Source organism: Patella vulgata, chromosome 6, assembly GCF_932274485.2.
Source record: "Patella vulgata chromosome 6, xgPatVulg1.2, whole genome shotgun sequence".
Taxonomy (NCBI): Eukaryota; Metazoa; Mollusca; class Gastropoda; family Patellidae; genus Patella; species Patella vulgata.
Window position 1 is genome coordinate 44,966,891 of NC_065884.2, and position 25,335 is coordinate 44,992,225.

A 25,335-nucleotide genomic window follows, 5' to 3' on the forward strand; every position below is an offset into this window, starting at 1 on the left:
TATTTTTTCTCCATGATGAACAGGTGGATTGATAGAAATTGAGGCAGAGATTTCTCTGATTTATTGACTTTAATAATTCATGTATGTTGGAATGCAGTACATTTGCAGCTGTTTATATTCCACTAGTTAACTAAAATTCAGTGTAAGGTGAGTTCATATATCCCCCAACTATTTTTAAAAATTAATACATATTAAATAGCTTAAATTTACTTATGAAAATTTCAAGTATAATTCCAATTCATAAGATTTAAGTAACCAAAACAATTAAATTGATAAATGGAGAAGCATGATATTTAAATGGCCGAATATATTATATTAATATATATTTACAGTATTATCTTTTACAAACATAAATGACTAAAAGTGAAATACTTTAGATATTTGTGGTGGAAAAACAATCTGGTAAAATGGACAAGTCCAAGGGGTGGTGCCCCCCCCCCCCACATCTAACAAAGTTTAAGTGTCCATATTTTATCCACCTGTATTTAAATAATAAGAATCTAAAGGGAACTTAGCAACATTTTTATACATCCACATTCATAATGTGGACCTATTATGCCGTCGCCGTCTGTGTATGTGTGTATTTAGGTGCGTGTCTGTGGGTCGCCTACAGAGCGCAATTCCTAATGGATTGTCTTGAAACTTTGTATACTTATTCCTTATGCCCTAAGGATGACCTCTATTATTTTTGGTGCATGTGTTGCTTACGGGCTGCAATTCTTTACTGATCCTTTCAAAACTTTGCATACCTATTCCTTATACCCTAAGGATGATCCTATTGTTTTTGGTGAATGTCCGACCCCAAGGGGCTGAGCCACACCCATTTTTACTTTGTGTGTGTGTGTGTTCCCTACAGTCCACAATGTTTAATGGATCGTCTTAGAACCTGATATAATTATTTTTTGTAGGCTAACTACAGCAACTACTTATTTTAGTGCATGTCCCGATTCCTAGGAGCAGAGCCAAGGCCAGTTTTTGTGTTTATCGTATACTGGTCGCAATTCTGAACAAATCATCTTCAAACTTGGCATATGTATTCCTTATAGCCGGCAACTATTGATTTTGGTGCATGTACCAATCCCAATGACAAAGCCATGCCCGTTTTTTTGTGTTTAGCGTCTGAAGGCCACAATTCTGAATGGATTATTTTGGAACTTTTTGTTAATATTTTGTCTGTATATAATCTACAGGTTCCATTTTTTAAAATATATTTGGATCCAATTCAGTATGATCCATCATAGGATTGTACACATTTATATTGGCCCATGTCCAACTCCCAGGGGCAGAGCTACAACCAATTTTTGCGTTTTTTGTCCACAGGCTGGAATTCCGAATCTGAATGGAACATCTTGGAACTTATTTATTTCTTATACTATAAGAATAGCAACCATTTATTTTGGTGCATGTCCCAACCCCTAGGGGTGATGTCACACCCACTTTTTGTTAAATTTAGTCAGTAAATTTGGCAAAACAAACCCAACGCCTAGCCTTCTTTATTTTAAAAAGTACCATATGAATCAAAGCAGGGATGTGGACGTATATTGCAGCGATAGCGATGCTCTCATTTACTATAAATGACCTTTTATGGTCATGGGGATATTGTCTTATATTTGTTTTTACCTCTTTTTCGGCAACAGGTGTATGCCCTTTCTCAAGAAAAGAAAAGAAAGAAGTTGAAAGAGATGCAGAAATGTGTCCTAGCTATGCCCTTACCTTTGGTGTTTATATTATTAACATAAATGCTAGTTTGATCCTGGTATTGGCCAAGAAATTGCATCGGGATTTTCTGGCATGGTGTCGTCCCCTTGTCAGTGGTGCAGGAAGGAGGGCCTAGCAAGGGACAACGTATAATCTTTCAGATGGAATGAGAAACCAAGGTCCGGTGTCGGTGATTCTCCTAAAACAGTGAATGTCGAACACCAAGAAAATAGGGATAATGCAATTTGATTCCTTTATTTCCTTAAATATTTGCTTATTTGTGTTAATAATTCTACTCTGATGAAATAATAATTATTATTTTCAGTTTTTTTTACCAAAATTAGATTTCAAGATAATAGGTTTAGTCCCACATGTTTACATTACAAAGTATACAACAATTCAGATGAATATGAATCTGCCCATTCATATTTAAGTTAGGAGAGAACTCAGAGATTAAATTATCTTGAAATCTAATTTTAGTGGAAAAACTGTAGATAATGAATAAAATTTTATCAGCGTAGAATTTTTAACACATATAAGCGAATATTTAATGAATTGAGTGAATAGAATACATGTCTTTAAATGGCATTTAAAATATACACCTTCTCATATTTACAGCACATGACATTTCTTCGTTTCGTTGGGAATTTTCCAGTACTTCTAATTGTTACAACAGAATTAAAAATATGCAGGGAATAAAGGTACCCTGATCATCAAGTCGCATTATCCCAATTTTTTTTGTGTTCGCCATTCGCTACTTTAGGAGAATCACAGACACCGACCAAGGTCCCATGTACGCATTTTCGTGCACATAATAAAAGTACCCTTGGCAGTTGGAATTCAATATAAGAGTAGGTCGTAGCGGTGCTGTCAGATCAAAATTTCCATCATAGCACACTGCATGGCATATGCCCGTCTTCATTAGCCTGGAAGCAGTAGAACATTAAACCCCATTTCAATTCCGTGATAGATGTTCACATGCCCACATGTGGTAGTATATTGTCAAAACTTCTCATCCATAATTCTTTAAACATGACCAGTCAGAGTTTATGGGAAAACAATTTCATAAGAAGGAACACTCTGGAAAATCAATATTTGGCAGAGTTATAGCTTATCTGGATTAATATAAGCTCCGGCTTGTTTTCAGATTGTATCTCTAAAATATGTAAATATTGAAAAAAGTATTGTTAGAAAAAAAAGTTCAGAAATTTGGGGATTTTTTAAAAACTTGCTAGGAGCAAACCTACTGAAATTCCGAGCTGTGTATCAAGTTTTGGCTCCTTTCACTGAATTTTCGAGAGAAAAACATCCAAAAATGTGGGATTGTTTGACAAGTCATAAAGAGAAACCTTTTGAAACTTTAGGTACTCCCCAGGTCTCAGCTGACAAATTGTCAGAGGAGTAAAGTTCTCTGGCTCTGGATAGCTGGCGTAAATCACAAATATCTCAAGATGTCTTTTTTGAGTTGAAGGGGATGTTTTATAGCTTTATGCTCTTAAAAAATGATCTGGCTGGGTTGAATTTTAAATCAGTTTATATTACCAGTAAAAAAACAGATATTTTCCATGTAACTTTAATGAAAAGTGTGAAAGGAAAGAGGTTGACTGGAGGAAAAATGGATTTTGAGACACCAGTCCAGTAAGTTGTCTCCAAAGAGAACCTTACTGCAACCTTTGAATAAATTTTTTAGAAAGAAAATAGAACTACTGGTGCATCAACTTTTCAAAACAAGTTATTGTGTTAGCCTTTATTTCATCTTTTAATACACAATGAATAAGGATAACATTTTTCAAAAAAATGAATGTAATAGTTTTTTGGGTTCAGAACAAACACACGTATTAAATTCTTTAACACAGGTTAGATAATTAATATTTTTATGTATGCAAAACTTGAACATATTTGTATGCGTTTATCAGCCTCGCCCATCACTATGAGAATCATCCCCGTGCTCACTATTATTTAGTAATGTTTACTTTTAGTTCATACAGTACAGTATGGTATTGGCTATTAATAATACACTATTCATTTATCCTTTTAAAAGAAAAAACAACACAATGAAGCCATTAAAAGGTACCAGTGTCTCCACTTCTATATAAATCCAGTATTATTGGATGTGTTTGAACAATAATCACATTAAATGCATGTTGTTAAGTATCTAATGTTGTTCAATGATTTAAGTCCATGTACAATTGTTATATCTGAGGGCTTTTTGAAGATATTTTTCCTAATTAAGAGGGTTTTATTTGTTTGTATGGAGCTAAGTTAATAGAAAAGCTAACTAAAATGAAGCTGAAGATAAAAGTAGAGATCAATTGTAGTATTGAATTTAAAAGCTGTTCATAGAACAATCAATATGCCATTGTAGTGAGCCAGATTGAATTGTTATGTTCTTCTACTCGATCTAAACGTTTATAAATATGACTTTTTTTTACATACAATCGCTAGCCTTTTATGAAAGGAGAAAATCTAGTAGACGCAAAACTTTGACTGTAACCCTTAAAAGAAAGTGTGTTTTTGCTCTCTTTTTTTTCTATTTCAAAGTTAAAAGGTAGTGTTGATAGCACTTGTATAGTAACCATTGTATGATAAACTCAATAGCCAAACTTGTAAGAAAATGTATTGTTTAATATCAGATATAAATATCAGAATATTTCCCTTATCATGTAGATTAGGTTATTAGAAAAAATCAACCAAGTACAAGTATTTAAAGGTGTCAGTTATAAATCAGATTAAACGTACAATTCAAAAGATTAACTTGAAGAATATGAAATGTCAATGCAGCATGTATTGTTTGTCTTTGCACTCACATGTCAATTTTATAGTAACAAAAACAGACATGGCGCCTACAGTTCTAACATAAGGCCTTAGGAGTCAAAATAGGGGTTGAAGAGATTTGGGAGGGGTAAGGAGAGTGGTATATGATTTTTGAAAGAAATAGTATATTTGAATATCTGTGTTAAGCTTTTCTCTTTAAAAGTTTTTAAATTTAAATAGTACAATACATTGATTAGATCAGATATTTGAGAAATCATGTACATTTTAAAGAGCATGACATGTCGGTTTTGAAAATCTACTTGAAGGGACATAATACTGTCAATTTCTAGCTTTATTTCCATGTAAAGGGACATCCTGCTTATACACATCCATGGTGGGTTATTTTCTACTAAAGAAATATAAAGTTGATCATATTTCTCCCTCCAGAAAAATGATTGATTGTCTGATAAATAATATTGATGAAGAAATTAAAAGAAGAAGAGGTACCTTTGAATAAAATTTCGTCTTTCTCTCAAATTACAAATCTTTAAAAATCTAATAAACAAAGATATCAACAATTTTATATTCCTTTTATCTGATTGTATTAAGTTTGTAATGAATTTTGAATTCCATTTGACATTTAATGACCTTCTTGGTATTAAGGAATAACCTTGCAAGGAAAGTGGCTTATCACTTATGCATACATGACCATCTTTTTTAACTGTAGTACATATTTCTTACAAGTTACTTATTTTACAAACAAACATCAGTTTTCGGTCTTAATTATACATTTAAAAATAATTAGGTTTGAACATTTATATATGAATATAATAAGTAGAGGTAAAATAATGAGCTCATCATTATGTCCCTTAGTTGTCAATGAATGCAATATAGACTTAATGTATTTAAAGATGCATTATGTAAGATTTAGATATAGAGCTGGCTGTTCTTGCTATACTAATTCAAAACTAGATTGTGAAAAATAATTAAAAGTGAAAATTTAATTAAAATTACTTTGTTCTGATGTAGCGTAGTACTTGACGATCGAGACTGTCTTGATTATCCATTTTATCGTTAATTTTTTTTTTAAAATCTTGTGGGTGTTCTAATCCATTTAAATCTTGGCCATCCTATGTTCTGAGAGTTGATTATAGACTTGTCATTTTAATAAATGTCTAAATAATAGTTTATATAAGATTTGAAGACAAAAAAAGATGTGCAATATGCAGATTTAGTGCTTACATAATAAGAAATCAGAGAAGGTAACAGGCAACACATGTAACAGTGTGAAAATTGTATTAAAAGAATTAATTGGTTAAATAATAACTTATCACTTATTAAATAATGAAAATTAAATTTTAAATTACGATGGCTTGATCATATATTGCTGGTTAACTGAAATATAGATCTATTTTCACAGATCAAATGGTTTATACTGAAAATATTTCAGTTTAAAATATTGATATATTATTTTATAAATATGGATTCCTAAATCCAGTTTTGTTTTACTATGTACCATATTTCAAACACATGCGTTCAAAAAGCAAACTATATTAGTTAAATGTAGTTATTCACATAAATACACACCCTGGCTCTCGTAAATCAACTTTCTGATGTGGTTAATATTTGCACACGTCAGAATTTCAGAGACAATTACTATTTATCTTAATCTATTGTGTTTCTTTGTAAATACTGCAATCTTTGTGATCAAATTTAGTGTGGATCTCTCTGGCTATGAAAGGTAAAGAATTTCAATTGATTAATATAATAAAGGGGTGTCTATTGTAAAGTTGGGTTAATTGTTTATATAATGATCAACTAATCAATATTCTTTGTTATCCTTGTTATCAATAGTCTACTTAAGATTTATTAAACTGTCGCCACTTAGTTTTCATCAGGCAAAACAATCTGCAGTAATTTCATTAGGATACAAACCATTGATTTTTTTTCCTTGTTTCTGAACAGAAATAGAAAGCATTGTGATATGATGCTTTGTGAAGTAAAGTCAGAAATAAGAGAAAATATTTACCCTTTACTGCTGAACAATAACTGTAAAATAATATATAGATTTCCATAGCAGTTAATAAAAATAGCCTCCAAAGATACATTTTGTTATATTAAAGTGGACCTAAACAATTTCATTGTTGCTGTTTATATAATAAAGTGGATAAAATGATCAAAGAGTGAATTATTTGATTAATTAGAATTCAAACTTTTTAAATGAAAATTTGATATTTACCTGTTATGGTGTATGGATTTTTGGTTTAATATGAGCAAGACGAATGAGAGTAATTGGGTAATTTTGAGACTAGCAAATGCTTTTTATTATTTCAATAATTCACCTGTGCGTTGTTGTGTACAAGCTTCGTATTAAACCAATGATTTGCAAATATATAAGGCCTTATGATCTGCAGCGTGCATTAGACCACTAACGACACCTCTCATACAAAAAGAAATGAATCTAACATGAAATTGGGCTAGTTTAAAGGCTTGATGCATAATTGCATTTTTGTTGAAATATCAAATTTGTCACCGTATCCACGCTAAATATATACTCAGATTGATTTTTTAACATTTAATTAAGAAAAAAAAAAAAATACTGGCGCTAGATAATTTCCTGACTTGGATTCAGTCGGATTTAAACTAGCCCCATCAGCTTTTTCTGCTACCAAAAAAGGATGTGGTGTTTTGCTTACATAGCAAAGAGCATAGATTGATGAAATTTCAATTTATCATAACTTTGTAAATACTGAACAGAATTGAAATAGTGTTAGACTTAAGATACATTAGTTAAGAGTTTAATAAAGAGTTGGTCATTCTTGCTATAATAATTCAAAAATGGATGATAAAAAAAAAATATATTGAAAATTTCATTCAAATTACTTCATTCTCAGCCAAGTTATCATTGTTTGTAGTTTTGACAAGATGCGTACACAGTGGTAAGCAGGGCACTGGTCACTGGTATAATCGGGACTTAGCCTCACTTTCCTATTTTTAAATTAAATCTTTAAATGGCGAACCATTTTAATCTAGTTAAAATCTTGAGTATCCGATGCCATTGAGAGTTGATTATGGTCTTGTTTTGTTAATAAATGTCTAATTAATAGTTTATGTAACATTTCATGCCAAAAGGAAGACCTGCAATAGGCAGATTTAGCTCTTGCATATTGTATAGTGTAATAAGTGAATTATAATTGCACAGGGATCGTTTACGTATAGTACTATTTGGAATGACTAAAAAGACTTTGTCAGCTCCTCATTGTATTACTATGGAAGAGTAAGAACTGGGCAAAGGTTCTTATTGGCCAACTCATCTGCTCAATACACTAACCATTAAACTGCAGTAGCATGCATGCTACCAGCTGAACAACAAAAATATTAACTGAGAAAATACCACCAAAAAGTAACTATTAAATGTTTTCCATTGCTTGATGATCTCACTAATTTTTTATCTGTTTATTACCTTTAAATAGCTTATTTGTGTACTGTAGCTTTTATATGATTCTTCTTTTGTATCACTTAAAAAAAAGTAACTTGTCTCATGCTAACACCAGCAAAAGACGAGAGGCTTTTAGGCATTTATTTTCAAGGTTTGGCTTGTTTGATTTGTATGTAGAACATCATTGTCAATTAAGAGTTACTGTGTCACAATGCATTATATTTGTCCCAGAGTGGAAAAAGTAGTATAATATATTTGTATAAAATTTCCAGAAAGTGAAGCATCTGTAGAACAATAAATTGGTGAAGTATTGGAACAACTTGAAATGGATGAGAGTTTACTATTATGGTGTGGCCTGGGATGTTTGTTTGATTGTGATTAAGAGGATTACAATACTTCTTACATTTTCTTACAATAGATATATCTATTAATTATTCCACTTCTAGGACTTGGTACTAATAGTGAACAAAACATATATATATATATTGCCAAGCACCTCAAAAAGATCATCCATCAGTGGCACACAGTGATGCCCAGGGTCAACTCCTTGATTGTATGCTGTCAATTTTGTATACAACTCAGTACTCAGAAATGGAGAAAGACATTTTAAAACAGATGAAATAACCTTTTTATGGATTAAAATGGGTTAGTCTGTCTGTTTGCCCGTCTGTCTGTCCTTCTAATTGAGCTAGAATGTTCAAACTTAGTGTAGGTGTTTATTAGGTCGATGCCTTGATGGAATTCAAAGGTGAGCATTTTATCTAGGGTAAGCAGAGATAAGCAATTTGATTGGTTGATGCTTTGGGACTCAATAACTTTAGTTCTGATTAAGTGAGAGTGATCAAACTTGGTGTATAGTTTCAATACATCAATACCTTGACTAAGTGTGATAATGAACATTTTCTGCTCAGGGTAAGTAGAGGGATAAGCAATTTGATTAAAACACAATAACTCTCCTTCTAATTGAGGTACGGAAACATTCACTTTATTTGAATTGTACGTTTGTTTGTGATTTTTGCGTAATATGTCTTGTCCGAATATAAATTATGTGTGGTGCAGAGTTCCGCTGCACTTACTATTTGGTTATAATTAAGCGAGAGCTATGAACTCCGAGAATAGATTCATTATATCATTACCTTGACTAAGTTTGAGAATGTTCTGCTTAGGCTAAGAAGTGATAAGCAATTTGAGTGCTCTAGACTTTGGAACATAACAACTCAGCTTTTAATTGAGGTAGAATGTTTAAACCTGATGTTGATGTTCATTAAGTATGTCTTGACTGAGTTCAATGATTAACATTTCTGGCTAAAGCTTAGCAGAGCTAAGCAATTTCTTTGACTTTGATTCTATCTCATAGAGAGTGATAAAACTTAGTGTACAGTTGATAAATAGTTTGATCGCTCGATACTTTTGAAAAAGATAAACATGCAATTAATTAATATGTGTCATCTATTTATTTCGGGATTTCAGTGGGGGACATCAGGTATCAGCTTCACTGTGATAATTTAAAATCACTCTTTGATGGGATGCCCCCAGAAATTGATGCCCTGCATGCCTCCCCCCCCACCTCCCTCCCCTGTCTCTATTATATAAATTTAAAAATGTGAAATATTTTGCCTTGGTTTCTTTTGTTCCTGTACAATTGCTATGAATCTGGAAACAGCTGATGAAGTCTTCCCAATAGGATGGTGGTCAAATCAAATATCTGTTACACATAATTCTACACAAATCACTTATAAAGTTTTTTTGGGTTTTTTTGAAGAGTTCTATGAATATTACATTTGAACGGGGGGACAAATCCTGCCTGCAAAATTATATGCCAACATAATACTGAATGTAGCTACATTATTATTTTGCATGAATAGATGTTTTATAAGAATAGAATTAAGACTATATAGAGAGGTGCGTATTAACATAAGAATAGAATATAGAATATGGCCAGTGATAAGCGAATAACAGGTGGATCATGGTTGAAATTTGTTGACATAATGGGAGGCCAGGATAAGGCAATCTTGTCTTTGTGTCAATCTTTCATAACAATGATAACTGTTAGTGTGCAAATATAACTATTGTACCATTGTCCCTTTTAATGGACCATAGTGATTTCGTTTAGCCCAGTTTCCAAATAATGTAGGGTGAAAAGTAGATATACTTTAACTGTTGATTCAACAGATTTGATTTCAGATCTAACATACTAACTTTTTAACTTCTCTCTATCAAGTAGCAATCTTGTTTCTGAATTTAAAATGGATTATTTTAATCTTGCTTATTAGGATATCATTTCCCAAGGAGTAGAACATCTTTTAAAATGTCAGATATCAATGCCACAATTTCTAGGTATTCTAATGCTGCTTATTAGTAGATTAAAATTTAAGCATACAATTTAGCCCAGCCCAACAGGACTGTGTTAAGTGTGATCCCCCTATATGAAGGTGTTAGTTTGTTGCAGAGGCAGATCAAGTTCGCCGAATAGTTCGTATCACTGTAATAATCACTGTACCACCGATGTGTACCATGAGAACTGTTTGTGACCATTTTGACAATTGGTCAACACTTTAATATAATCCTGTGCAATTGTGCAATTAAAATAATAGCTATATAGCATACATATTCAAAAAATCAAACATCTGTTTAGTAATAAATTAACTAAAACGATTACTAAGTGTCTCAATAAATTTTAACACTGTGTAGTTTGCCATTTTGACCCATATTTGCCATTTTGATTTCTTACAGTGCAATTGAAATAATAGCGATATAGCATTCATATTTAAAAAATCAAACATCCATATAGTAATAAATTAGAGGCGCTAAATCACTTTTCTTTGACACCTAGAGATGGACACAGCAACGTATATAATAACGAAATATGAGTGTATATAAACTGATTTACATTCAATTGTTCTGTTTTTGCTGTAATTTCTAATCAGTTGTTCGGCAAAATACATGAAGAGTACAAATTCAATGACAGTCTTCGTTTATGGTTATTCCAGTCTACACCGGTAGTATTCTCCTGTATTTTTAGCCTCGTTCATCGAATCGCTTCATTACAAATGGCGCAATATAACAACATCAGTGTTGATTTAAATAAGTTGTGTTTGCAATCGGGCCCGTATCTACAGGGGGGCGCGGGGGGCATGCCTTATATTAACCTAAAAAAAAACTACGCTTCCCTAAGCAGGAAGAGGTAGCCTATAATTCAGGCGACAAATGAATTGCGAGCTAAACTACAAACGAAAGACTAGGTAGCTAATAACACAATCAAGGGAGATAACTCTGTCGATACCGTTTTAGGCCACGTTGTCACAAACACCACATACGTTATTATTGACACTAAAAAAAACAGGTAAAAAAATTGTTTTGTCCAAGGAGTTTGGAAATATAGATTGGTCCGAACTGATGGATAAATATATTACGTCAAAGTCGCCAAGGGTAAGGTCTGAAACGGCATCTACATCTATGGACAGAAGTAACAAGGTCAGCAAATGCCCAAATGATCTTGGAATGTTGACCACTTGTCCGGCACAACCGCAGACAGGTATACAATTCCCGAAAAATTCTTCTGGCCGGAAATTTTCAACCATGTGGTATGCACGTTTTCCATGGCTTGAGTATTCTGTAGAACGTGATGCTGCCTTCTGCTACGCGTGTCGACATTTTGCCCCTGACGTACATGCGCCATCGTAACTTGGTTCTGTTGGCATTTGAACGAAGACGAACTAAAATGATTGACATGGACCAATTTATTACCAAATTTCAACCAAAACACACGCGACTGCAACTATCATAAACTAACTGTTTGAAGCCATATGCCAGGAGCAAAAAAATTATTAACATTTACCAGTACTGAGTACTGACAAAGTAAAGTGCGACTCAAAACAAAAATTTAGCGGTATTTATTTAAAACGCTATGCTATCAGTATGCGCATATTAATCCCACGGTATCTCATTACTTTATAAACCATTTTTTTGTACTAATCTAAAATAGTTTTAATTAAATTTTAAAAATCACGATTTTTTTTTGTTTGAATACTTATTTTAAAATGCTTATTAGACGCCTAGGTAACTACATAGCATGATGATTACAACAGTCTGTTAGAATGACCTTTCCGAAAATTTCCTCAAAATGTTCGCCCCCCTACCGAAAGGTAATGCCCCCCCGCTTAATGGTGTCTTTTTTGAAGAGTTCTATGAATATTACATTTGAACGGGGGGACAAATCCTGCCTGCAAAATTATATGCCAACATAATACTGAATGTAGCTACATTATTATTTTGCATGAATAGATGTTTTATAAGAATAGAATTAAGACTATATAGAGAGGTGCGTATTAACATAAGAATAGAATATAGAATATGGCCAGTGATAAGCGAATAACAGGTGGATCATGGTTGAAATTTGTTGACATAATGGGAGGCCAGGATAAGGCAATCTTGTCTTTGTGTCAATCTTTCATAACAATGATAACTGTTAGTGTGCAAATATAACTATTGTACCATTGTCCCTTTTAATGGACCATAGTGATTTCGTTTAGCCCAGTTTCCAAATAATGTAGGGTGAAAAGTAGATATACTTTAACTGTTGATTCAACAGATTTGATTTCAGATCTAACATACTAACTTTTTAACTTCTCTCTATCAAGTAGCAATCTTGTTTCTGAATTTAAAATGGATTATTTTAATCTTGCTTATTAGGATATCATTTCCCAAGGAGTAGAACATCTTTTAAAATGTCAGATATCAATGCCACAATTTCTAGGTATTCTAATGCTGCTTATTAGTAGATTAAAATTTAAGCATACAATTTAGCCCAGCCCAACAGGACTGTGTTAAGTGTGATCCCCCTATATGAAGGTGTTAGTTTGTTGCAGAGGCAGATCAAGTTCGCCGAATAGTTCGTATCACTGTAATAATCACTGTACCACCGATGTGTACCATGAGAACTGTTTGTGACCATTTTGACAATTGGTCAACACTTTAATATAATCCTGTGCAATTGTGCAATTAAAATAATAGCTATATAGCATACATATTCAAAAAATCAAACATCTGTTTAGTAATAAATTAACTAAAACGATTACTAAGTGTCTCAATAAATTTTAACACTGTGTAGTTTGCCATTTTGACCCATATTTGCCATTTTGATTTCTTACAGTGCAATTGAAATAATAGCGATATAGCATTCATATTTAAAAAATCAAACATCCATATAGTAATAAATTAGAGGCGCTAAATCACTTTTCTTTGACACCTAGAGATGGACACAGCAACGTATATAATAACGAAATATGAGTGTATATAAACTGATTTACATTCAATTGTTCTGTTTTTGCTGTAATTTCTAATCAGTTGTTCGGCAAAATACATGAAGAGTACAAATTCAATGACAGTCTTCGTTTATGGTTATTCCAGTCTACACCGGTAGTATTCTCCTGTATTTTTAGCCTCGTTCATCGAATCGCTTCATTACAAATGGCGCAATATAACAACATCAGTGTTGATTTAAATAAGTTGTGTTTGCAATCGGGCCCGTATCTACAGGGGGGCGCGGGGGGCATGCCTTATATTAACCTAAAAAAAAACTACGCTTCCCTAAGCAGGAAGAGGTAGCCTATAATTCAGGCGACAAATGAATTGCGAGCTAAACTACAAACGAAAGACTAGGTAGCTAATAACACAATCAAGGGAGATAACTCTGTCGATACCGTTTTAGGCCACGTTGTCACAAACACCACATACGTTATAATTGACACTAAAAAAAACAGGTAAAAAAATTGTTTTGTCCAAGGAGTTTGGAAATATAGATTGGTCCGAACTGATGGATAAATATATTACGTCAAAGTCGCCAAGGGTAAGGTCTGAAACGGCATCTACATCTATGGACAGAAGTAACAAGGTCAGCAAATGCCCAAATGATCTTGGAATGTTGACCACTTGTCCGGCACAACCGCAGACAGGTATACAATTCCCGAAAAATTCTTCTGGCCGGAAATTTTCAACCATGTGGTATGCACGTTTTCCATGGCTTGAGTATTCTGTAGAACGTGATGCTGCCTTCTGCTACGCGTGTCGACATTTTGCCCCTGACGTACATGCGCCATCGTAACTTGGTTCTGTTGGCATTTGAACGAAGACGAACTAAAATGATTGACATGGACCAATTTATTACCAAATTTCAACCAAAACACACGCGACTGCAACTATCATAAACTAACTGTTTGAAGCCATATGCCAGGAGCAAAAAAATTATTAACATTTACCAGTACTGAGTACTGACAAAGTAAAGTGCGACTCAAAACAAAAATTTAGCGGTATTTATTTAAAACGCTATGCTATCAGTATGCGCATATTAATCCCACGGTATCTCATTACTTTATAAACCATTTTTTTGTACTAATCTAAAATAGTTTTAATTAAATTTTAAAAATCACGATTTTTTTTTGTTTGAATACTTATTTTAAAATGCTTATTAGACGCCTAGGTAACTACATAGCATGATGATTACAACAGTCTGTTAGAATGACCTTTCCGAAAATTTCCTCAAAATGTTCGCCCCCCTACCGAAAGGTAATGCCCCCCCGCTTAATGGTGTCTAGATACGGGCCCGTTTGCAATGTCAAAGAATGTGGATGATATTGAGTTAGCGACTTGCCCCCTTTAACTTTAACAAAATTACTAATGTAACTTAAACAATTACTAAAGTGTGTCAATAAATTTAATGCTGTGTAGGTCACCATTTTGACCCTTACAGTTCACCAAACATATGGATGTAAAAAAGGTGACAACTTGATTAGAGAATATCTCATACCACTTCATTTTCTTATAACAAGAAATATTTACAGTTAACTCTATCCAATCCAACCTGGTGTGGTTGAATCAAGTTACAATCTAAATTGATACCCATAAGGAAAAAATGCTTAACCCTTGCCTCACAAGCCTTTATTCGAATTCTTTTTCTTTTTTTACAAGAGAAGATATCCTTTTTTTTTCTCAGAAAATTTATTTGTATTTGTGCATGCTTTGATTAGTTTACGGTTTAGTTGCTAAATGACAGTTAACAATAGGGAGGTAGATAATTATTTTTCTTTCTCACTCTATTCATATTCTTTTTTTTACTTCTACACAATATGATAACTTCACGCATGGCTTCTAAAGATATTCCATACACAAGTACTGAAAAATAAAATAGAAAATAAAGAAGAAATGCTGTAGTCATCGTTGTTTGTGTTTCATTATCTAGGGTCGGTATTGAAGCCTCTTACTCATACAATTATACCCAGAAATATTGAACAATGAAGACAACAATCATAAAATAAGAAAAAGGAAAAGCCTCTCAAAACTCTTATCATATTCAAACTTAGATAGAGGCAAGCAGAGCTGATTCATGTGTGTCACGATAAAGGGTTTTTTAGGCACACCCTTTTTTGAAATACCACTTTATAACCTTTATTAAAGGACAACATATTAAATACAATAGATAGATGTTGAATACATGTAGTTACATATGAATTACTGAAAAGATATCATGTGATTTTTCTTTAGGAATATATCGAAGCTCACCAGATACGCTTTGTTAGTGGATAGAATCTAGAATTCGAGGAGGGAATAATCATCATTGGTTTAAATAACTTTTTATCAGGTATATGTAAATTCAGATATATTATTTTGATATTATTTGTTCAAAATTAGTTGCACTTGCCCCATTAAAAACATTTAGGTATATATTAATACAATGTGGTTTAAAGTCCAGTATATTTTCAATATTGCACATGTTGCACAAAACTAGAGTTGCTTCCCTTAAGACACTTAAAGCTACAGTAGTACAAAAGTCAAACTCTTCTTAGAAATAAATTTAGTGGGATTTAATTCAGAATTATATCAACTTTGATATCATTTCTAAATGAATTTTTGAAAATTGTAAGGTAAAACGTGAAAACTGTAGAGAAAATTTTCTAATAGTGTTTTTTAACCTTCATATAGATGGATGGTGATTGAATCCTGACTAGTTTCTGTGATATTTTATTAAAGTATTGATATGACAATCACATCTCTATAATCTATTGTCAGTCTTGCGTTCCAAGTATTGGTATTATTAAAAGGAGGCGAGCATTTAGGAGAGAAAGTAATTAAACTTGATCAGCCATTTTGAGATAATGTCATCAAAGAGGCAGTGAATCAATAACTGTCACTAATCACAGCAGAAAAAGGTCTCCTTCTTGATGTTTTGTGTTATTTTCTTATCTCCGCTAAATTTCGCACCCATCTCTGATGGCAGCCAGCTGTTTGCGGGTCACTAGATTGTTTCTTAGGATCAATATTAGACAATGGACGATAATTGGTTGCCCTAGGGTGTTCCACTGTTGAAACACATTCCTTTAGTGAATCATGCAGTTTGAGAGATTCCTCACCATTTGAAACTAACCAGAATGAATATTAAAAGAAAGAAATGGAGAAATTAATGATGTAGAAGAATAGGTTGTGTGAAGTGAAATATAAATGAAAGAAATGAAGAAAAAAAACAAGACCTTCTTCAAATGAAGGTATCATTTTGTTGCAGATTTTAAGATAGTGTTAGTATTGGAATTAAAATTTTATAGACAAATATTAGTTCATAAATTTTTTACATATCATGGCACTGAAAATATATACTTTTGTTTTTAAAAGAATAAGAGATTTATACAAAAGTACATTAAAATGGTTGTAATTATTTGATTTAGAAGAATGCCTAGTGTACTACATGGTACTATACAAAACTAAAGAAAAAGTAAGAGTTGTGAAAAGTCAACAAACAAACATAGTGGTAATTGCCATTATCCGTCAATTAACACAAGTATTTTTCGGCCTTTGTCATTGCTTTCCCTTTTGTTACCAATTGTTGACACGGGGATGTGAAGCAATCACCACAAACCACTTTCTTCCTCGTTTGTCAATTACCCTCTAATTCTTAACTCTCAAGACAAAATGGAAAGATTTAAAACAAGTCAAAGTCGGAAAGCCTCCGACTAATACAATACGACTTGAGTGCTTGTTCCCTGTTTGTCAGTATATGCACCTACACTCATCTGTCCTCACTTTTGTCACTGGTTTCTTCTTCCCGACTTAAAAGGAATTACGGAACAGCATTCCTCTGATACCACTACTAGTTTTCACTTTGAAGAATAGCGCTCTCATTTTAAGATGCTGTCGGACACAATCCCTCACATACGGCCAGAAAAAGGTATTGTAATCATGGGTATTCCCACCAATTGGGTCGTCTGTTTGTTTTCTAATAGCTTCGTTGTTTAAGGCTCACTCAATGTTATCCCACTGATTAACTTAGATGAAAGAACTCATGTCAAATTTGAAGTTAACTGCTAAAATGACAGAATGAAAAATGAAAAAAACACACTAAATTTTCTCTATTGACTAGGAGGTTTGTCTCTTCATCAAGAAAAGAGTAAATATTTTGGTGAAAGCTACAGGTCAAAATCTTATGTCAATTGAAATACTCTAATGAAAATACAATCCACTACAAAACTAAATGATGCAATTTAGGAGAAATATTGAGAACTATTTTAGAAAGAAAAAGGCATGTCAACACTGCTAAGATGTGAATCTTTATTTTAGATTTTTTTGGCTCTTCATCAAAGTGTTACATTTTATAAGACCATTAATTGAACAAAATCCACAACTGAGTAAAAAACATGCATAAATACAGAACAAACAATACCAAGTGCGAACAACAGATGTCAAAAATGAATAAAGCTGTTAGCTTACCAAAAATTACAAGAGATTGGTCCTCTTACAGATAAACTAATTTGCTCAACAACGAGTAAGCATGCCCAGTCTTGTGGACAACACCTATCAAAACTTGTAGCTATGAGACCAACACTGGCCAGATTTTATGGTATGCTGCCATTCTTTATTGTTTGTAGACTGAATGGTAAATTGCTTTCTACTACCTTCCAGACTGTGGACCAATGATGTTCCAGAGTTAGGGCTTTGGATTCAATCATCCAGTATCTAACTGTGTGTATGCATATGTCAAGTGGATTAAATCAGATTTAAAGGAGCTAAATCGCTAATATTTGGGACCTAGAAATTGACACAAATGGGTCGGAACGCATATAATAATGTAATGTGAATGTATTTAAACTGATTTACATTCAACCGATTCTGTTTTTACTGTAATTTCTAATCAGTTATGTTCGGCAAAATATGCCAGAAGTCTCAATTGAATGGCAATATTTAGCGTCTGGTTATTCCAGTCTACACCGATGATATGTATTGTGCATGCTCTCCAGATAAGAATATAGCGTCACCATTTGACATGACTTGTGGAATATGTCTAGCCGCTTTCTTTGAGTCCCTTGTTCCAAATGGCGCTGAAACGCATTATGGTACACAATTCGTGTACCAATGGTAAAATGTTTATTTTGTCTTGAATATTCGATATCAGAAGCCGATCTTTTCCCTGTAAGATCACAAGACCAATGTTGATTTGAATTGACATATAATTCGTGTTTTCAATGTCGAAAATTTTTGATGATATTGAGTTAGAGACTTAGCTACTTTAATTGTGATGGCATTTATTTATTTTTTTAAATTATTTCATATTTTCTCTCATTCTTAGTGCTTTGTTTCAGAATGTGTATTACCAATGATTAAATGAAATGAAATGGGGTTTAACATCCTTAACATGCCTCTTGACTAGTTGGATAAAATATTTTTGACTTGTTCATTGACTAGAAACATGGGGCATGGACTTTATAATTGTGTATTATAGTGTCCATGCTGAACTGACTTTGCTTAAATGTCCTGAAGGCAGCAGGTTAGAAATAATGTTCTATCTCTGATCTGATATGCAGTTCTCCTTCCTACATTGTTTATAAGTTCTTATAGAATGGTCAACATTCTAACCATGAAGTGATATTGTTTTTATTTATTAAAAAAAACCTACTACATTGCAATCTTTTCTTTCCACTGAAATTAATATGCAATTTTGTTTAAGGTGTTTGAAATGATGTTTAATTTGAAACACATTAATATATTTTCTTCTGCAACAAAGCATCTAAGATTAATGATTTCTGATTTAAGATTAATGTGGGATGACCCTCCACTCCTGACAAACTGTCTAACCATTGGTCTTATTGTCTCTTACATCTTAAATATTTTATATTTTGGAAGTAATACAAATTGATTTGAAAATGACAAACAGGCCATTGCCCATTGGTTCAGCCAGCACATCATTTACTTTTATATTCAACATCATTCCAGCGTTTTATGTTCTTTCAGTTTTATTACAACTTTACAAAAAATTTCTGTTCATCTTAACTCTCTAATGTGTTTCCAATTCCACAAATGTTGGCAACAATGTAATTTATTTTCTTTTTTGCTCACATTTTATTGAACATTGTTAGAAATGTTATCAGTGCTTTTTGGCTGACTGGATAATGGGTAAATGAAGGAAACGGAGTATGACAACCATTTCAATTCTTGTTATGACCCAAAATATTTTTCATTGATGACCAGTAGAAAATCTATAAAAAACAAATAAGTTGCAAGCAGTGGTGTTTAGATTGATACATGTTGTAAGATGACATGATTTCTATAAATCTTTTATTAAAGTTACATAACTAACTTCCCATGGCCTGTTTCTACTCTCGCTGAATAAATTGAACAAAAAAGAGAGAAATCACCATTCGATGGCGGCTATTATGTGTAATAATTTGGAATTTGGGAAATTTAGGCCAGAATTGATCAGAAGTTGATGAAGGCTATGACAAGGGATGCATTTAGTCTGAATTTAGCATTGTGTGTGATTGATTTTCACACTAATAATGCACATTTGCATCAGAGCTTTTCAAGGAAAACATAAATCAATAGAGGCTTTTCTTTCTTTGTTGGAATGCATTTCACCTCACATAACCCGGAGGGCCAATATAGATTCCAACACACTCCCTGCTAGACGGCACCAATACTTGTTCCCCACTAGACAAAAGGTTTCTAATCCTGTATTATTCCAACTGGATTAGAACTTTGCGGCGTGTGACTATGGTTGCCACAGATTTGTCTATTATAGTCTTGGTGAAAATCAATTCTGCTCTTTGCTCAGTCAAGCGTCAATTCTTTCACTGGCCAATATTTCTATATTCAGCTAATTGTCAATGTCAAATAACAAAAAGCTCTTATTATTTTCAAGTGTTCTCACCAGTTTTAATTAACTATTCTCCTCCAAAAGCAGGCTGAGTATGATAAATAACCGCATTCCTTTAGGCTTTTTTCACTCTCTTTCTCTTCTGTAGAACAGAACAACTTGAAACAAATTGTGTTCTATCCTAGAAGGACTGCAATATTTAAACATAATGTTATTTTTAACAATATTTGCACAGAGCAATCATTTTCTAAAGATTCTAAAGTATTAAGACAGATTCTTCAACTGGATACAAGTGTCAATAGAATGTTTTATTCTATAAAGACAATTTGCAATGTCTTAACCAGGTCTCTTTGCTTTTAAATTTATTTCTATTTCTTGTGATTGCTAAATGTTGTCTATTTCTGTTTTTTGTGAAGTTGCTATAAATGGAAAATCATGTGTGGGAAAGATCAATTTAAATGTGTTGAAATTAAGACCTTGAGCCCCATCATGCCACAACTTTTAGATATTGTTGTCAAACTTTCTTGTATCCAGTCAACAAACCAATGTTTTGAGAGGCACAGATGTGACAAAGCTGCATTATGGGCTTATTTTTTGTTGCCTGGCAAGCTATGATTTAGTCATTTTTTGAATAAACACTAATATTCTGTAATTTTTATATTGTTTCAATAATTCCTTTGCCAAATTCCAAGTTCAAAACTATCACATTTAAATGTATCTTGAAACTGCACTAGTCCAGACTAAAAGGCAAATACAGACTTCTAAGCCATACACAATTGAAAGTAGTCTTATCAAAAATGAAATTCAATCAATCATAATATAAATTATTGCCATCCACAGGTCACATTACTTTCTATTGATTTCACATAATTGTCTCAGAACCTTCAGTTCACAACTGAAGCACATTACATTTCTATCTATGAATATCAAGTACAAGATGGTATCCAACCTAGGATTTTTTATTTAATTGACTGAATTATTGTCTAAATAACACTTTGTATGTCTGATTTTGGTTAAATTTAAATACAGAAATATGTTAATTTAGATTTTTGTGCATTGCGACTTTAAGCGAAGCACTGTATGCTTTCTGTTGTAGAACATCTGATACTGCTACTCCATTATTTTAGAAGCGAACGTTAATTTTAATTTTAATGTTAATTTAGATTTTTGTGCATTGCGACTTTAAGCGAAGCACTGTATGCTTTCTATTGTAGAACATCTGATACTGCTACTCCAATGAATTAATGTAGGAACTAATCTAATGATACTAACAAATTAATATAGGAACTAATCTAATGATATTAATATGATATATGAACTACTTTTCAAACAAATGCAATGATATAAAAATTGCTTCTTTTCTCTTTAAGATGGGTCTGTCTTGAAACCCAACTGAATCATTGAGTTTTGAAGAGTGAAATAAGACTTCATGATGCAAAGAGCTTGCTATTCTTTCATTAGTGCTTCAATTCTATTTTAGACAGAGTACAATTGAAAGGAAACAAAAAGAGAGGTATCCAATGAATATTGCCATAGTGGAATTGGACTGTTCCAAGAAAATCTCATCGGTGAGTAGTCCTTTTATTGTGAGCTTCATTTCCTCTTCATTGCAATCAATGGATGTCAAAACTTCACATGTCCCTACATTTAACAGACCTTTGTCATTCTTGTGCCGTTACTGTGGCAACCTGTCAAATTTGGGTGCCATGTAATAGCAACAAGAGAAGGAAAGCTTTTTGTGTTTTTATCATCCAATGAAGGAAGATGCAGTCGTGCAGAAAAAAAGAATTTAATCTTCCACATAGGCTCTGTTCACTAACAAAATTTCAACAAGCCTCATTGGTTTAATTCTAATTTAGTCTTACATGAAAATTCACTTTTTCTGTTTGTGGCTTTTTATGCAGGCTATGGCCAAGACCTAAGGGTGTTTTATTGATAGCAAGTTTGTTAGTATTTTATTGCCTAATTTACCATTCTTCTACAAAAGTATTTTTCTTCCATGTTCCAATTTGAAAACTCATTTGGGATTGGTCTTTGAAGTGGCTGTCTGGAAAAACAATAGAGCCTTCTTCACAGATGGGAACAAGTCCAGGGGAAGAAAGGAATAGAAATTAGATATTATGAAAATCTTGAAAATCAATTATGAATTCTATGATTTTTGATCGTTCTCACGAATATAGTAAATATAACATTCCTTTGAACAGTGGTTTTGGGTGAGAATTGCACACGCTGAGTGGAAAACAAGGCTATAGAGTGCTGGTATAACTGTTATTTTAAACAGGCGCTCATTAATATGATTTGATTTACCCCTCAATTACTATCGTAAACTATCAATAGCATGAGAATTTGATTATCGAACTTGAGTTGAATTGTTGTTATTGTAATTAGAAAAATTAGATTTTTGTCTATTACATCAGGCAATTTCTCAGACAATAGTGTTACCTAACAACAGAAGTTATTGATGCTGCTTGGAAATATGATCAATGGTTTCTTTGATGAATTGTTGACTCAAAGTTATTTAAATGGTCGAACATTGATTAAGAGAAATACACTAATTTATTGGGAGACAAGAGAGATAGATTACTATTGTACTTAGTAAAGAATTGTTTGATTGAATCATGCTTTATTGCCTTGCACCTAAAACACTTGGGTCTTTGCAAAATTTCAAAAATAGTGCATTGAAATGGGAGCATTAGCTGATTCTGTGCGAACTGAATAAATTTCTGCATTGTCTTGGTTTTTATTAGTCTCTATATTAGATTGATTGAAGAAAGTCAATGGTTGTGGCATTCTTTTAAGTTCTGAGATTTGTATTATGTATCTACCAGCATGTGAAAAATATGATGCGATGTCCACCATGGAGGTGATCGAAGGAGGCATTTACGGTAACTCTTTCTGAAATTGTTTGTGTATTGGACAGCAATATAATACAGAATTTGATTTGTAGACTTTAAAAGACAACAGCAGTAGGTCTGCTGGTGCAGAAAAGTAGGGGGTTGGGCATGGGTGGTCTAGTGGTTTAACACGTGAAATCAGAATGTCTGTCATTGAGGCTAATGGCATGGTTTCAATTCCTCGCTTGTATGTGACAAGAAGTAGGGTCGCCTGTCCAACCTTGTGTGTTTTCACCGGATCGCCCAGTTTCCTCCCACAGCTAAAGACCCATACTTGCAAGCAAATTATTGAAATAAAATTGAACCATATGTTAGTCCTGAAATGACAGTATTTGTCAGGGGGTATTCTGGAGTCATTCCTGGCCGTTGTTTTTTTAAAAGATATTTATAGAAGTAAAAGTGTGAACAATTTTGATCAAATTGTAGTTTGATTCAATTTCTTTAGGAAAACAATATCCCATAAATCAAGTAAAAGAAATAAATACTGAATTACATAATATTTGATGACTGTGGAATTGTAAGGAACAAATCCATTATGCATTTTTCAGGAAGATTTCTTGGTGTTTCTATCTGTTTGGGAAGAGTATCTTTTTGAAGGAACAAATTGAACTGAAAAATAATTCATAAACACAACAGCAATTTATATGAATCTTTGCCATTTTTATTTATTCATCATCACTAATTAAAATCTAAACTGTTTGGAATGATAAACATGAAGTATGACAATATTCATAGATTTATGATAGAGAAATGAAGTCAAGACATTTTCAGGATAACAACATATATGCCCTAGTTCATTATTTTCTCATTCTATTTTCACAGGACATGATTTATATGTTTTTAATATTGTAAGGGATACATTAAGTTAACATATCTACAAGTTGTCTGGTAATTTTTATGCCTACTAAGAGTCTGTCTCTCTGAAAGCTCATAAGGAAAGACAGTGATAATGTATGAGAAGAAGCAGAATGTTTGACAAGAAGGACTTTTAGCTATTTCAGTATCATTTAGAGTCTGTTTATATAATAAATGTTGCGAAACAATCAACAATTAAATGGTAGCTTCTTAAATCTGTCTTCAAAATTCCTGAAATTTCTTGATTCTCAGAATTTGATATACAGTTTATTACAAGCTATTACAAGTTAAAAGTAGTTTGATGAAAAGAAAAATTTACAGCCCTGGAAAACCACACCAAAAATCTAAATTTGCAACAAAAATTATAATAGGAGAATATTAGTTTTATTAGAACTTTCTACCATTCATAATTTTATAGAAATGGCATGGAATATTTGACAGTATGCTCTTTGTATATTTTCTGGTAAAAACAAATAACTTTATAATTTACCTCATCATGTAGGATGCGTTGAACAATATTGTTAAAAAAATCATTAATTATTTTTACTGAAGCTTTTTGTGTGCATTTCCGGTTATTTTAAAGTTGAGTACAATTCCATGCCTGTAATCGTTAAAGCAGAAAATAATATATCACGGCACAATTATGAAATGGCTTGTTAAGATTAAATTTAATTATAAAGAAGCTTGTCTAATTGATTTTCAAATCTGGAGAAACAATTACCATGAGCTCTGCTGTTACGACTGTAATCAGTCATTCAAAAACTAAAAATTTGGACATGCTTAGGATAATGAGTTTTGAATATTAAAGGTATAATAGATTATAAATCCCAATTATTTTTTCAAGAAGCAGATATAACTATGGGATAGGAGAGGCTCCAATTATGATAGATTTATTCATGTTTAAAGCATACATGCAGTTCAATAATTTGTTGTATCATCTATTCAATTAAAAGAACTAAACTTCTTTCATTTAGGTCAAGTATTAAAATGTGAAAGGCCAATTTTGTGTTTCAAAATATTAAGCAGAAGTCAGATTGTTTATGAATTTTTGGCTTAAACTTAATTAGATTGACACTGTTATTTTTTATCCATATCAAAGGTGTCCAATCTTAATCTTAAAAGAGTACACATTTCTGCTAACACATAATTTTTTTACAAAATTTATTCTGCAGTGATAAAAGATGCAATAATTGACTGATAATGTGTTAATATTTAAAATCATAACTAATTTTTTAGAAGTTTAGCTACTTAAATATCTCATTGTAAAAGATAAACAGAAATTAAAAATCTCCACATTTATTGGCGGTCAAGTCTGGTGCTATGAAGTAGTGTCAGGAATCATGAAAAGATTTCAAGAGATTATCATTTGAACTATGTAATTAACCCAGTAATAAAAGCTGACTTTGTTTCACCAGGCTTCACAAAGGCACCCCTTAAAGTGGAGTCTTCATGTCTACCATATTAATTGATACATAAGCGTTTCACCTATCCTCCTGTTTTTTATGAAGTACTTAATTGAAGAGATTATTGTCTAGCATTGTCTATAATAGCATGTGTTATTG

General features: G+C 32.6%; 1 protein-coding gene across 2 annotated transcripts in view; it reads left to right on the top strand.

The window, feature by feature from the left end:
• The window catches only part of LOC126823633 (transcription factor egl-13), a 112,286-nt gene continuing 86,951 nt past the window's right edge, over positions 1-25,335 (top strand). The window contains exons 1-3 of one of the 2 annotated variants that reach the window (XM_050552582.2): positions 1-147; positions 15,431-15,527; positions 21,505-21,592. The gene's annotated coding sequence lies outside the window, so the exon portion shown is untranslated. The remainder of the gene's footprint in view (positions 148-15,430; positions 15,528-21,504; positions 21,593-25,335) is intronic. The other variant, XM_050552583.2, reaches the window with a different exon arrangement.